Source organism: Schistocerca piceifrons, chromosome 5 (assembly GCF_021461385.2).
Source record: "Schistocerca piceifrons isolate TAMUIC-IGC-003096 chromosome 5, iqSchPice1.1, whole genome shotgun sequence".
NCBI classification, from domain to species: domain Eukaryota; kingdom Metazoa; phylum Arthropoda; class Insecta; order Orthoptera; family Acrididae; genus Schistocerca; species Schistocerca piceifrons.
In genome coordinates this window covers 92,366,543-92,382,391 of record NC_060142.1, presented here as the reverse complement: position 1 = coordinate 92,382,391, position 15,849 = coordinate 92,366,543, and positions in this window count along the sequence as shown.

Sequence of the window (15,849 nt, the reverse complement as noted above, 5' to 3'; positions counted from 1 at the left end):
ATAAACATACAAACAAAGTACTTGTTAGTGCATTAGGTAAAGCTAATATCAGAACGATACTAAGTCTCGCCTATCATGACTATATAGTGAAACCCAATCTGTTTATTTTTGTAATACTGCAGCACACTTGTAAAATTTTGTATTAGCCACCGCTCACAGTTGGCGACGTGGGTCTACGGTTATGACGTTGAGACGAAGGTTCAGTCTTCACAGTGGATTGGGAAAGGTTCTCCAAGATCAAAAACGTTCGTTACCTCAGGTCAAGTGTCAAAGCCATATTTATAATTTTCTTTGGCTTTGTAGGTTTAGTTATTCATGAGTTTGTGCTACAGGGACAAACTGTTAATGTATGGTACTATAATCGGCACGTGTTGGCGACGTCTGTGAGAAAATATGAAAAGGAAACGGTCCGAAATGTGGCGAGACAGTTCATGACTCTTGCGTAACGATAATGCACCCGCACATTGATCCCTGTTGGTGCGTGACTATTTCACAAAAAACGAAATCACTGTGCTGCCCCACCCTCCGTACTCTCCATACCTGTATCCTGTGGACTTCTTTTATTTCCAAATTTGAAAACCCGATAGAAAGGACGAAGATTTGCAACGATGGATAAGAGAAAATAAAATTCGTAGACGGCGCTTCGCGCGAACCAGCAAGAGGCGTACCAAGACCGATTCCGGAATTGGAAACGCGTAGGGAGCGGTGTATCAGTTGAGGTGTTTCGGAGGAGACCATGCACAATAAGTAAAATGTAAGCGTAGAAAAATTTTGTGTACGAAGTTCCGGAATTTTTTGGACAGATCTCGTATGCAATACATGTGCGTAGAAATGCAGCCTTGTTTCGCAGGCTACAGTTCCTGGCGTACGGCAAATGGCTGACTCTTTAATAACTTACAGCGCGTTGAATAGGGGTTTTTCGCACACTGAGGGAAGAACGCAGTTACCGCAGCACGGTGACCTTAAATGGTCATGGCTTGCCACTGCTCATGCCGTCGTCCATAAGGACTCCTCAGATTGCCCGTGTTATGCCAGTGAAAGTAAGGTTCGCAGGAGAGCTTCTGTTAAGTTTGGAAGGTAGGAGGCGAGGTACTGGCAGAAGTAAAGGTGTGAGGACGGGGCGTGAGTCGTGCTTGGGTAGCTCAGATGCTGCCGGCACAGTAGCTCAGCGTGTTCGGTCAGAGGGCTGTTCGCCCTCTTTAATAAAAAAACTGAGTAAAGGAATCAACGATCAACTTGAACGGATGTCTTGTGACGTCCGCCCAGTTAAAAAACGCAACGAACAATACCGAACAGAAACAAAAAGAAGATGGTAGAGCACTTGCCTGCGAAAGGCAAAGGTCCCGAGTTCGAGTCTCGATCCGGCACACAGTTTTAATCTGCCAGGAAGTTTCAAAGTAACGACTGATTGTGAACCATATAGATTCGGTGTTGTCGAGACACATACTCGTTACAATATATTCGTTACTCATTGCTTTCGTTATTGAGCATCATTACGTATTTGCAAATTTGTGTTAAGGTCTTATGGAACCAACCTGCTGAGGTCATCGGGCCCTAAGCTTACACACTATTTAATATAACTTAAACTAACTTACGCTAAGGACAACACACACACACCCATGCCCGAGGGAGGACTCGAACCTCCGATGGGGGAGCCGCACGGACCGTGCGCCTCAAACCGCGCGGCTACCTCGAGCGGCTCACCATTACGTTACCGTGGATCAAACAGCGGACTAGTGTTTGTTGACAAATAATGGTGTGACTGGTAACAGAGCGGGAAGTGAAGAATTAGTAGATATGAGGGCACATTTCATTTTGAGATATTAGACATCGCGGTTTTCTATGACAGATTTGATTTCCATGTTCTGCAGGTAAAGTGCATTCGACGTGATTCTTGTATTATAGCTTGGGTGACGAAAGAAATGCTGTTTCTGGCGGTAGTGGTAATTGTAATGGTAATGTAGATACCTGTTGTAGATATTTCAACTCTGGTGGAAATGAACTGACATAGGTTGATCGATGTTTCGTTAAGAACCCTTTTTTTTTCTAATTTGTTGTTGACTTCCTTGACTGTCGACATCAATGAAATTTTACTTGATTTCCTGGCGCTTCGAAAACTCCCACAGGTTGATTCTTTTCCGTCCCTTGATCGTCTTACTGCATGGTGATAAACTGTACTGAATTACTGTTAATGTGAATTCAATACAGATATTACAACGAATTGTTGTAAACATCTACACCTACATCTGTATGTACACAACTACGCTGCAACCCACATTTAAGTGCTTGGTAAAGGGCACTTTCAACCACCTCCAGTCTCTTTCTCTATCGTTCCATTCTCTAACAGCGCGTGGGAAAAATGAGCACTTCAGTCTTTCTGTACAAGCTCTGATTTGTCTTGTTTCATTAGGATGATCATTCCTCCCTATGCTGGGTGGTGACAGTAAAATGTATTCGCGTTTAGAGGAGAAAGTTAGAGATTGAAATTTCGTGACAAGATCTCGCCGCAACGACAAACGCCTTTGTTTTAATGATTGTCATCCGCAACTCACTTATCATACCCGTGACAGTATCTACTATATTTTGCGATAATACAAAACGAGGTGCACATCTTAGGACCTTTTCGATGTCCACAGTCAATCCTATCTAACTAGGATCCCCATACGGCACGCCAGCCGCTGTGGCCGAGCGGTTGTAGGGGCTTCAGTCCGGAAACACGCTGCTGCTACGGTCGCAGGTTCGAATCCTGCCTCGGGCATGGATGTGTGTGAAGTCCTTAGGTTAGTTAGGTTTAAGTAGTTCTAAGTCTAGGGGACTGACGACCTCAGATGTTAAGTCCCATAGCGCTTAGAGCCATTTTGAGCCATACTGCGCAGCAGACAACAGAGAACGGACAAGCTTAGAGTCTCTTTAGCAGACCAGTTATATCTTCTAAGTGTTCTGCCAATAAAACGCAATTTGTGGTTTGCCTTCCCTGCAACATTATCTGTGTTATCGTTCCAATTTAACCTGTTCTCAATTGTAATTCTTAGGTATTTAGTTGAAGTAGCAGCGTTTAAATTCGTGTAATGTACCGTGTAATGTAAATTTAAAGGATTTCTTTTTGTACCCAAGTGGATGACCTCACACTTTTCTTTATTCAGAGACAATTGCCACTTTTCGCACCACACAGATGCCGTATCTAAGTCACTTTCCAATTGGCTTTGATCTTCTCATGAGTGTGCTAGACGATAAATAACAGTATCATCTGCAAACATTCCAAAGGGCAACATCAGATTTCTTCCTTGAGGAAGACAAGGAATCACTTCCGTGTAACTCGGCGATTTTCCGTCGATTAATACTGCAGGGTCTCTTCATGAGCTTCTTGCTGATTTTGCCACACCACACAGCTTCATTTGTTTACCTCAATTGAGGGTGCAAACGGTCCATTACCCTAGATGTAAAGAAGAAAAGGGAAACGATAGTGCAGCTGAGTGTGTGTGTGTGGTGGCCACAGTATACTATCCATATTTCGTTTTAACATTTCATTAGGTTATTGGTACTTGTTGGAGCCCCATACGCGTGTCTGATACAATTAAGTGCCATATTTCAATGCCTCTATTGTTTCCTCTTCTTGTCCGATGAGTTGAATGTATGAATGAGAGTGTGAAAGGATTTCAGTGTGTAGATCCGTGGGAGTTTAATAGTCTGCCACTGTGCCAGAAAAGCCAACTGTAAGAAACACGAACCAGGCAGCAAAGAGGTTTCTGTTTCTCTTGGACGAACCTTTTGTATAGGTTGGCACCACAATAGGGGTTCCTCTGTCCACTTCCGTAAGTACGGGGTGCGGTTTGGGTTGGAGTGCGAATGCTCGTGGAGTGTTCAGGGGGTCGTGAGACGGGTGAGACCCACTGGCGCTAAGTGTGCCTTTTCGATGCGAACTTAATGTTGTGTTTAATGTTACTTTTTGAAAGCTAGTCAAAGTAAATGATCCCTTTCATCGTTCATATTTTATTATCGTGTGTAACAAATTTTACTTGCTACTTCGCGAGTGTTAAATGCGATAAAATCTAGGAACGGTGTAAGCTATTGTTCACTTGAACTTTTAATCAAACACGTGGAGCAGTCTTGAGTTTATTGTAATTCAGTTCACTTTGTTTAGTATCCCTTTCGCGAGAGCATGTGTATTGCGTATGATTTCCGTGAGTTTATGACTGAATTTTGTGCAATTCGTCTCACTTGATAACTTTCTTTGTGCACGCTTTTGTTTGTGATGACCACGTGGTCGTGATCTAATGAGAAAGTCTACAGTGATCTTCCGCTGCAGAATATTAGAATTAATTGTCATTCTTATTTATGCTTCATTTTTATAGTAATTCACTTTAATAGAAATTTATTCATTTATACAGCTTGTTAAAAAGAAGGGAACAGTCCCTCTTGCTACCCACGTGTGCTGTGGTGAAGGTTTTTAGTTCTTTTCTTTCCTGTTACTCTCACAAGTGCGTGTGATGTAAGTGTTAGAGATCAAACCGTCCTTTGATCATTCCTCTTCCATAGATCATATACCTTGCAGGGGACTCCGAAATAAAGTTCTAGGTTTAATTAATACGCGGCGTAATAGATTGCAGGCAACAGCAATCATCACGTTACTCTCTACACATATCCATGTGTGCAATTAATTTTACTGATCTAATAGATGTTCTTTTGCCAGACTTTTTGTTTACGCTCTCACTGCTAAAATTCCATTCCATGCTTCATCCAGCTCTGATGTACGGCACATCCTCCTTCATTCCGTTTGCGCGACAGTTGTATTGAGGCCATACTTTATCCCCCTCCCCCCATATTCAGATTAATTGTAAAGATACCCCTTAATTGTAAAGATACCTTTCACTTCTACTGTGACCTTTCTGACAGGAAGTCACAAATCCAGTCACACAACTGAGAGGCACAATCAGATTAGAAGTCTCTTGATGGGAACGGTGTCAAAAGTCTTTTGGAAATCTAGAAATATGAAATGAGCTTGAGATGCCTTGTCGATAGTAATCATTACTTCTTGCGAATGAAGAGTTAATTGTGTTTCAGAAAGATATTTTGTGAATCCGTGCTCACTAAGTGTCAGTATATCGTTCTCCTCGTGGCAATTCATAACATTCGAACTCAATATGTGTTCCGAAATCCTAGTAAAGTAGAACTAACCTTTCTACTCACCGCACGTCGTAATGTAATTTTATAATCGAACTGAAACGTACGTCGGTCGAACTAAACGATGCTGGAGACACAGTTCCCGCACAGGTCACTCACGCCATCTACTGGACGCGCGTAACGCATCAGGGAGTGAGAAGTTGAGGTTTACAGGGAAGGAAAGCATGGCGCTCAACAAAATATTTTCGTTATTCCGTGTTACCGACGACTCCGGAGAATAAGAGTTGGGAGGATTACGAAAGCTACCGAGCCGGCACGAAGCGTGCTGGACATAGGACAGGCTAGTGAGGGAACGGATCCATTACTCTGAATCTGCTGAGGACAACGAATCGGAGGAATCCGTGACCTGCAGACTCCAGCCGAGTCGGGCACGAACTGCGTGCGGGGAAAAGAACCATACGATAACGATATGTTTCGGGCAGTAACGAAGCGATACGGCGAGTTTCGTGCAAGATTCGTTACTGAGTGACGAATATGTACGATTTGCAGTAGCCGTAGCCCGTAGTGTCTAAGTAAGTTAGTTGCGTTCTTTGGATTAATCTGCTAGGTGCCGGGGTGGAGAAGAGTTTGTACCTCTTTAATTCAGACTAATTTTGCATGAGAACGAGAACATGCACTCGACCCCCTCCTTATCTACCAACTAATTAATTATGCGCACAACGGTAACGGAAGGAAATGATGGTGGCCCCTGCTGGTTGATAAAATAAGGAGTGTGTTGTGGATTGGCAAGACAGCCAACCCACTATGAGAGGAAGCCGAAAGGCACGCGTTTTAGCTGACGCAGGCTGGCGTGAGGTCTGGAACAGGACAAGGAAATTAGACTTTAGAAAAACGGATGTAGCTGGTGGAATACTTCTTTAATCCATTAATGATGAGCGTCGCTCTTGACGGTACATGATTACAGTATCAATAGTAACTGGTAATGGCGCCTTACTAGGTCGTAGCAAATGGCGTAGCTGAAGGCTATGCTAACTATCGTCTCGGCAAATGAGAGCCTATTTTGTCAGTGAACCATCGCTAGCAAAGTCGGCTGTACAACTGGGGCAAGTGCTAGGAAGTCTCTCTAGACCTGCCGTGTGGCGGCGCTCGGTCTGCAATCACTGATAGTGGCGACACGCGGGTCCGACGTATACTACCGGACCGCGGCCGATTTAAAGGCTACCACCTAGCAAGTGTGGTGTCTGGCGGTGACACCACAGAGTGCACACTCACAATAATGTAATAAAAATCGTAATCTAATCACAGGGTGTATACGACTCTGGACAACCGGGAGATCCGGGAAAAACCCGGGAATTTTTTCATCCGGGAGAAAACCGGGAAAAACCCGGGAATTGTTTACAATCCCGGGAGTTTTTCATTGTTTTAATTTTCAGCAAAATTTTTGTGATTTTGAGTGGCAAGAACCAATACTCTAACAAAGGATATTACTGTACCCTGCTACTGCAGAATAACACTGCAGCAACGAAACGTGAACGAGAGAGAGGAGAGAAAAGAACAAACAAACTGAAGTTGCAAAGGAAATGCGCCGTATACAGCTACCAAACACAGCGCTCATACAAGCGTCTGCAAACAGCAAAATGTGTCAAAGGCTTTTGGAAGACTATGCAATGCTTCATAACAACAAATTGCCTCCGATGAGCGTGGCGTGACAACTGTTTAAATTAGATTCCTTTGAGCAGTTGCGGGCGGGCTCTTGTGCATGCGTAGTTGGGTCGCGTATGAGTAGTACCTTCTCCCGCTTCTTGTTACAGAAGTGTGGCTTAGCGCCACTACCCAATATTTCCCCGATTCGGAAATATAGTAAATCCGGGCCTGATGCACAGGGCAGTCTGAGTTGTGTGGGGAGGTGGGTCGTCTCCACGTGACCTGTGTTTACGTTCAATGATTTTGTCGTTTCCTCTTCTTTTATTGCTCTCACGTTAAATGATAAAACGGATTTTTGTAACCGGGAGATATCAAATGAATTAAAATTACGGATGGCTAAAATATGTCATTAGTTTCAGATTTTATTTCCACCTTTCTGACAATCAAACATGAATCGCCTTGCAGAACAATGAAGTTATCTTTGTCGGTTTGCTAAAGAGATTTGGCTTTTATTAATCTTTTCTGCTGAGGCAGTCAGTTTATATGAAACGAACTGTTTAATTTCACACTGTTGGCTGGTTTCAACTGTTCGCTGATTTCAAGTGCAGGTAAGACATTATGCCATAATAAAGAACCAAACAGGAGATAATACAACACTGGTACTCCAAGAAAATTTACATCCGAATCTGGACATACGAATGTGCACGTTAAGCCGAAGTATCCTTTGATGTCTTGGTTCTTTTATGGCATGATGTTAAGATCTTTTAATGTTTTACACGTACGAACATATGGCCTCCCTGCGTCATCGCGCGGTGACGACTGTTATCTGGCGCTCTCTTGCAACTACTGAAACTAACCTATTTCTAACAGGTAGCGGGAAAATATTGCGAATGGTGATTTGAAAAGCGTTACATACATTAAAAGCAAATTTCCTTTTACGCAAGATGAACTATGTGCGAAAATGTACGATGAATTTCTTAAATAACAAAGCGTTTAACTCTCATTTAAAAATCAACTCTCTGAGGACGGCCATTTAGAAGAATTTCGAGCTCAGAAGATCACTCATTTACGTCGTTGTTAAAAATTTTACTGGCACATTTGTGTGATGTATCTTAAAGTGTCACACGCAGAAAAGATCAACATTATATGTGGAAGCTTAGCTTCTCTTCCAGCTTATTAATCTTGGAGACCAATATTATATGTGAATGCTTTGTATATTAATTTAAACCATTAACTTTTCTTATTTGTGTTTCGCTACTTAAGAGTTATCTTGCTATTGGCTGACTACATCACGTGTCCTATGCTGTCATCAGCTGGCGAGATCACGTGACATGAGTTATGAGTGGCTTACAACAGCGCATCGAAATCTCGATTTCAATGCTTCGGAAAGTAACATGCGGTACTTGGTGGAATTTGAATTTATACCTTCTTAATACGAAAATATGCAGCGTACATAATCAAAGGTGTTTCTAAACGTGTCCCCCCTCCCCCCCCCCCCCCCCGCCCGAGTTTCGTTTTCTAAAGTGGCGGGAAATTCCACATCAGTATAAAAAAATGGTTCAAATGGTTCTGAGCACTATGCGACTTAACTTCTGAGGTCATCAGTCGCCTAGAACTTAGAACTAATTAAACCTAACTAACCTAAGGACATCACACACATCCATGCCCGAGGCAGGATTCGAACCTGCGACCGTAGCGGTCACGTGGTTCCAGACTGAAGCGCCTTTAACCGCACGGCCACACCGGCCGGCTACATCAGTATATAAAACCATAAACATTCTAAGGATTGATGAGTTTTACAGTGCCAAGGAATAGTATACAGTCACCTAACACGGAAAAAGTGAATTTTCGCCCTGGAGAAAGTGTATTTTTAACCGGGAAATCCGGGAATTGTTTTTCCTTGTCCATGTAGACACCCTGACTCAGAGAAAAAGAGAACTTTATCGTAATAAACAACAGGAAATGGGATTCTGCCTATATCTATAAACTGATATGCTGATTAAATATTACAATGAGATTTATTACGCATCAGAACATAAATGCACATGATTGTCGACACACACAGTCTACTGAAATATTATGAGAATAAGAGTTGGCTGGAGAACGAGGGGGTTCTACTCTCTGTGATGCAATAGATTGACGATAATGACTGGAGGTCCTAATGAATCAACTATTAATCTCCCGACTATATAGCAGTATCGCAATTAGTAGTGAGAGCTCAAATGGGGTCACATGGAGAAACAAGCAAGATGGACTTGTAGCAAAGCGAGCGCGCGTGGTGCTGAGGGATTCAGTATAAAATTGATAAGGTCCTACAATGCTGGAGCCGCGAAATACTGTACCAGTACTGAAATCTGCAGCACGTCGTCGGGAGGTAGCGTCCTGATGATGTAGGCGCTGACGTCTGCCATGCAGCAACTCTGTGTCAACCCCTGGCCGCGAAGGCTGTCCGAGAATTCTAAGTTCTTCCGAAAATGAGCGACCAAGTCCCAAGACTGTCCGACTTCGAGGAAGATCAGATCCCGAATTTACTGCCCACGCAACGCAAGAGCGAAGCCAACATTGCTCTACTCCTTACTCTCCTCGAAAACTGCGAATCAGCATTCAGTTCAGATTCCAAAATTCCCCCCACACTGTCTCAGCACCTCATTCGCGCCAATAGCGATCATTCCCTCTAATTTCGAACAGGGCTTTATGACGTTCGCTAGCCTCAGTTTAAGTTGACCGATAATGCCTCTGCTATTCAGCTGAGGGCACTGAACTTACCGTTTGACCGGCTACGAAAACAACCTGCCTAGACCACCGGCCATCCGGCGACAGACAGTCGCACACACCAGGGCACAGTCCACAAGTATTCTCAGAATCAAAGAGTCAGTCGGTGCCAGGAATCTTCATTCCGGACGCGCCAGAACGGTAAACACATAAACTGCGGCGACTCTCAGATGTCTCGCAGGTCGTTTCGCCCTGCATGCAACAGGCGAAACTCGACCGACGTCAGTCGTTCCGCCACGCGCTTAGCCTATTGTACGAACCCCTCAGAATTCAGAGAATTGCAGCCCCCAACCGGAAACGCAGTGCGCCGCGTCCTCTGATGCTCGCCTCGCGCAGGCCACCCAGGGAAGTAAAACATGTTTAGGAATCAAGTGAAAAGTATTTTTTGAGCTCTTAGTACAAATACTCTCATTACAATAACCTTATTCGTTCTCTTTTTTACCGTGCAATAACATAGAACATTAATAAAAATGATGAAAATGGAGAGGAGACATGCAAAAGAGGGCATGGAAGCTCTCAAATCCTATGAAACCAGAGGATTATTTGGCAATGTTGACACCGATAAAAAATGAATAAAAAGTAAATGCTTGCGGTTCATCTTCGTTGAAAGTTCAGCCACGGTTATCGCTATAAGTGGGTGTGGAGAGCCGAAACCGACAACTGTTCTGAAGCTGAGGCTGTCTGCCACCCGACCTGAATAGCGCGGTCTTAACGCCTTTACATGACGTCCCCTTGGTCATGAACGGAGATCTATATTAGTTTCTTCCGAAGATTATAAAAGATCGAACGTTGAGGTACATTGTATGGCGTAAAACGAAGCGATCGCTAAGTTACACGCTTTTGAATACAATTTTTGTGGATGAAGTGCACGTGATGACCAATGCTGAGCTTTCACAGAAAACAGTGAGGAAAACTTGTAATGCTATGGGTTTATCCCGAAGCTAAGGTGTTACCCTATCACATATAAAAAACAATCAGATATTTTAGCAACCTTTTTTTCCAAAATCGAGCGAGGAATTTGTGGTGCCAAAAATCACGCGACAAGTGTTTTTCTTTTTTTCATATGAAAAGTTATACCGGAAATGGAAATGAGCGTTTGGCGTCTTTAGCCGGGAACCGCGACACAGAAACAGTTCGACGCAAGGCGACAAAGTGTAGCGTGTGGAAGAAGAGGCTGACGGGCCGCACTTGTTGCTGGGCTGCTGGGACTGCGCCAGCGCAGCGGGGTGAGGGAGAAGCCGCCGGTTCGCCGCAGAGGCCCACCTTCACCTTTTAATGGCTCCCCGACAGCTGCCGGCAATGTTCTCCGTATAGCAGCAGCGCCTCTAGTGTCGACTTTCAGTTAGTATTCACGGTTCCTTTAGTTCCTCCTGCAGCTCTCGCGACAGCTCGTATTTATGCAAAAAATAACCTCCTCAGTTTTGCGCAATGAATCGCACAGGCGTCTATTCCAGATTACAACTAGCATCTTATACTAAATTAATTGTGTCATGCTAGATGTACAATCTCTACAGAATCTTCCTCTTGAAAAACGTTTCAACATACAATATCCCATTTCTCTATTCAATTTTTTTTTTTCTTTTTTTTCCATCGGTTTTCTGACTGGTTCGAGCGGCCGCCACAAATTCTTCTCTTGAGCCAACCTCTTCATCTCAGAGTGTCCTTTCCCCTTACACTCAGCATCCTCAATCATTTGTGGATATATTCCATCTGGCGGCTCTTGACAACAGCCTCCCACTGCAAAAGATTGAGACGAGCTAAGTGAAGAATGCGATACACATGTTTAGTTTACTACCCGATCCAACAGTTACTTCGTACGAAAATATGCAATATTAACCCACTTCATTTTTTCTAATGTTAATTAGACGTCATTGTATTAATTAAAACCATAAGCGATGTCACTATTAATCATTTATGTGAATGATTTATTTGTTTCACACATAAACATGGTAGTATTTCTGGCAATCTTCGTAATTTCCAACAGAAGCTAGAACATTACATGAATCTATACAATATGAAGTTCAGACGCTAATGTTAGTAATATAACTGAAAAAGATATTTTGTATGTAATTAATATGGTAAACAATAATTTACATATTAATATAATTTTTATAAAACTGAAACTAAAATGATTTATGTTTCCTATTTCCGTGTAGAAAAAAATGTTTACTGTTTATTAAGTTCGCCATGTTGCATCACAATACCTTTCTAATTCTTTTTTGTAATAGTAGTAACAGTACTGACCTTTTTCTGAATTGGCAGACGCGTCTAGACCAGTCCATGAGTCACGAAATCACGGTTTGACATGAGTAAAACAAGACCAATGCAGTACACGATGATGATTGTACGCATCTATAAAAAATTGTATTAGTTTTGTGAATGGAGAAGTGTTGTGGATCATTAAATGGAGCATATCAGTTTTGCTTGCTCGTTTTTATTCCGGAGTACCATAAATGTTAAACTGCCATACCCAGAACTTGGATAATGCAGCGAGTAGATGCAAGTAATTACTATCATCAGATAGCACATATAAGATAAGTAAGTTATTAAATGGTGTTTCATTCTCCTGCCATACTATACTCAATTCGTGGCATGCTTCGTGATTTCGTTGATGCAAACATAATGCCGACAAGTATTTATTTGAATTATTGGCAGTGGAATGTTACAAACTCTTTATTTGTTACTTCGCTAGGGTATTGTAGAATATCAGAGGGCGGCGAGCGGGTGCTGAAGCCAATACGCTATTTGCCCTAAGGCTTGGATTTCTGCTGTCCCTGGGCTGTAACGAAACGCGACGATGTAGGAACCAAGCAAAACGAAAGGAGCTGAAGTGATATTTAATGTAATTTACTAGCCCCTCCAGTCAGTACTTTTGTAGTCCTAAGTTTCGGTTGGTACGATCCGCTACGTAAAAAAAAGAATTCGGGATGCGATATCTGTAGTGCTTGTAGCTCGTCGTGCCTATAGACTAGTAAACTCTGTGTATACAGGGTGGTCCAATGATCGTGACCGAGCCAAGTATCTCACGAAATAAGCGTCAAACGAAAAAGCTACAAAGAACGAAACTTGTGTAGCTTGAAGGGGGAAACCAGATGGCGCTTATGTTGGCCCGCTAGATGGCGCTGCCATAGGTCAAACGGATATCAACTGCGTTTTTTTAAACAGGAACCCCCATTTTTTATTACATCTTCGTGTAGTACGTAAAGAAATATGAATGTTTCAGTTGGACCACTTTTTTCGCTTTGTGATAGATGGCGCTGTAATAGTCACAAACATATCGCTCACAATTTTAGACGAACAGTAGGTAACAGATAGGTTTTTTAAATTAAAATACAGAATGTAGGTACGTTCGAACGTTCTGTTTCGGTTGTTCCATTGTGATACATGACCTTTGTGAACTTATCATTTCTGAGCACGCATGCTGTTACAGCGAGATTGCCTGTAAAAACCACGTCAATGCATTAATGCTCAAAATGATGTCCGTCAACCTCAATGCATTTGGCAATACGTGTAACGACATTCCTCGCAAAATCGAGTATTTCGCGTTCCGTAATGTTCGCACATGCATCGACAATGCGCTGACAACAAAAAGAAATCCGGGACGTCAGATCCGGTGAACGTGCGGGCCATGGTGCTTCGACGACCAATCCACCGGTCATGAAATATGCTATTGAATCCCGCTTCAACCGCACGCGACCTATGTGCCGGACATCCATCATGTTGGAAGTACATCGCCATTCCGTCATGCAGTGAAACATCTTGTAGTAACATCGGTAGAACATTACGTAGGAAATCAGCATACATTGCACCATTTAGATTGCCATCGATAAAATGGCGGCCAATTATCCTTCCTCCCATAATGCCACACCATACATTAACCCACCAAGGTCGGTGATGTTCCACTTGTTGCAACCATCGTGGATTTTCCGTTGCCCAATAGCACATATTATGCCGGTTTACGTTAACGCTGTTGGTGAATGACGCTTCGTCGCTAAATAGAACGCGTGCAAAAAATCTGTCATCGTCCCGTAATTTCTCTTGCAGAACTGTACACGACCTTCAAAGTCGTTACCATGCAATTCCTGGTGCATAGAAATATGGTACGGGTGCAATCGATGTTGATGTAGCATTCTCAACACTGGCGTTTTTGAGATTCCCGATTGTCGCGCAATTTGTCTGCTACTGATGTGCGGATTAGCCGCGACATCAGCTAAAACGCCTACTTGGGCATCGTCATTTGTTGCAGGTCGTGGTTGACGTTTCACATGTGGCTGAAGACTTCCTGTTTCCTTAAATAACGTAACTATCCGGCGAACGGTCCGGACACTTGGATGATGTCGTCCAGGATACCGAGCAGCATACATAGGACACGCACGTTGGGCATTTTTATCACAATAGCCGTACATCAACACGATATCGACCTATTCCGCAGTTGGCAAGCGGTCCATTTTAACGCGGGTAATGTATCACGAAGCAAATACCGTCCGCACTGGCGGAATGTTACGTGATACCACATACTTATACGTTTGTGACTATTACAGCGCCATCTATCACAAAGCGGAAAAAGTGGTCCAACTAAAACATTCATATTTCTTTACTTACTACACGAATATGTAATGGAAAAATGGGGGTTTCTATTTTTAAAAACGTTTGGCCTATGGCAGCGCCATCTAGTGGGCCAGCCATAGCGCCATCTGGTTTCTCCCTTCAAACTAGACGAGTTTCGTTCTTTGTAGTTTTTTCGTTTGACGCTTATTTTGTGAGATATTTGACCCGGTCACTATCAATGGACCACCCTGTATAAGTTCAACCGTTTTATGCACAAGTTTATGATATGCCACTCATCATTACCTACATTACTCATGCGTCTGGTGTGAGACCACTGCAGATACTTCTCCCTTTTGTGTTAAGTAGTTTTTGTGATTTGAGCTCTGTTGAAACTCTGAGCAGCGAAAGTCATAAAGTTCTTTGCTGTCACCGTGGTAAACATTTAAGACATGTACAATCGGATTTACTGTACCTGCCACCCGTGTCGATAAAGACCAATTTACAGTAGGTGCTATAATCAGTGAGATATAGATTTTGTTTATGTTCAAGTTTTTCACAAAGTTCATACAATATAGATTTTCTTAGTACAGTGATAAATTTAATTTGTTCTGTGCAATATTTTTCAATAGTATAGTTTATTTACCACACATCCTTTAATAATTCTTCACTTTCATTCAACCTACTTGCAAAATTTGCTAACTGTGTAGAAAACATTGCTGAAAGATAATATTTGGGGGAAAGGGACGGGGGAGGATTCACAACTTTCGGATGGGCACAGGATCACCTTGGTATGGCTCTGATCATACAACTGTAAGAATTTTGTCACTATCTCGTAGAGCTGTACCAGACCTAAATGGTGGACCAAACGTATGTAGCTATAATAATAATAATCCTCACACCAGTCAGCATGTGAAAGTGTCCTAATGCGATACACGGTTCGAAAAATCCTTAAAGAGGAGTTGTAATTTCGCTCGTGGAAGTGGCATTAAAGCCAGGAAGTGCAGATGATTGCGACTGTCGCATGGAGTATCATGAGGGATCATGCTAGACGGGATAAGAAACTGCCCCCAGTTGTTTTCAAACACAATCTGGATCGAGCTGTGTTTCACATGGGAGGTTTGTGAACCTCATAATTTCCATTTATGAACGAAAGATTTTCTACATGCCTCCGTTGAGAAACTACATCACCCCTAGGTAATGGTTCAAACGGCTTTAAGCACTATGGGTCTTAACATCTGAGGTCATTAGTCCCCTAGACTTAGAACTAATTAAACCTAACTAACCTAAGAACATCACACACATCCATGCCCGAGGCAGGATTGGAATCTGCGACCGTAGCAGCAGCGCCCTAGGTAATGGTGTGGTCCATTGTAACATCAAAACAACTTATTGGTCCGTTCCTTCTTCGCAATACAGTGAGCTCAGACCAGGGGACCGGCTGATGTGGCCGTGCAGTTCTAGGCACTACAGTCTGGAACCGGGCGACCGCTACGGTCGCAGGTTCGAATCCTGCCTCGGGCATGGATGTCCTTAGGTTCATGATGATGATGATGATGATGAGTCCCATACTTCTTTACAGAGCGTAGGGGAGCGACGCGGGAGACCCGCGCCGCCTTACTAGGCAAGGTCCTAGTGGAGGTGGTTTGCCATTGCCTTCGACATCCGGCCATAATGGGGATGAATGATAATGGTGAATACGACACAACAACTGCCAGTCATCTCGAGGCAGTAAAAATCCCTCACCCCACTGGGAATCGAACCCGG